At 40.5% G+C, this 805-nt stretch overlaps 1 pseudogene; it reads left to right on the top strand.

Annotated features, from left to right (window-relative positions):
- The window catches only part of LOC109841970, an 18,439-nt pseudogene that overhangs the window by 3,340 nt on the left and 14,294 nt on the right, over positions 1-805 (top strand).

Genomic DNA, 805 nt, shown 5'->3' with positions numbered 1-805 from the left:
TCACTAGCGGAGAAGCACTGCCTGAGCGATGCGGGTAGAGCGGCGCTGGTGGAGCTACGGTCATGGACGCTAGTGGAGCGCGAATGCGGATAGAGCGGCGCTGGTGGAGCTACGGTCATGGACGCTAGTGGAGCGCGAATGCGGTCAGTAGGTGGTGGAGTAGGGCGATTTCAGAAATTTTGCGGAGTTTTAAAAATTCTGGGATTTTGAACGAGTGCGGCTAAGGTTTTCTATTTTGATTTTTTTAAGTGGGTCCAACCATCCGAGATGGAAATTTCCATCTAAGATATATCCTAGATGGAAATTTTCCATCTAGGATGGTGGGACCCACTTGAAAAATTATAAACATCAATCTGGGATAATTTACCTAGGATGTAGAAATCCTAGACGGAATATTAAAGATAGAAAATTTCTATCTGGAATGTCACCATTCAAGGCGAAAAATATTCCATCTAGGATACTCTGCCTAGGATGCCTCGTTTTTCACTAGTGCATGCACAAAAACCGTCTAGGATGTAGAAATCCTAGACGGAATATTGTAGACAAAAAATTTCTATCTAGAATGTCAACATTCAAGACGAAAAATATTCCATTTAGGATACTTTGCCTAAGATGCCTCGTTTTTCACTAGTGCATGCACAAAATGTTTGTTATTATTCAAATAAAAGAAATTGTACGGACGCAATTCTAACACCAGCTAGATGTCTGTTCTTCAATAACATTTAGGCGGTGTATGATAGATTTATCAACTTTTAACTTTTAAATTAATCCTGTAAATTGGAGGGAAAATTGCTTCTGACCCCTT

The sequence above is a fragment of the Asparagus officinalis genome, chromosome 5 (assembly GCF_001876935.1).
Source record: "Asparagus officinalis chromosome 5, Aspof.V1, whole genome shotgun sequence".
NCBI classification, from domain to species: Eukaryota; Viridiplantae; Streptophyta; class Magnoliopsida; order Asparagales; family Asparagaceae; genus Asparagus; species Asparagus officinalis.
This window is presented reverse-complemented; position numbering and strand designations above follow the sequence as displayed.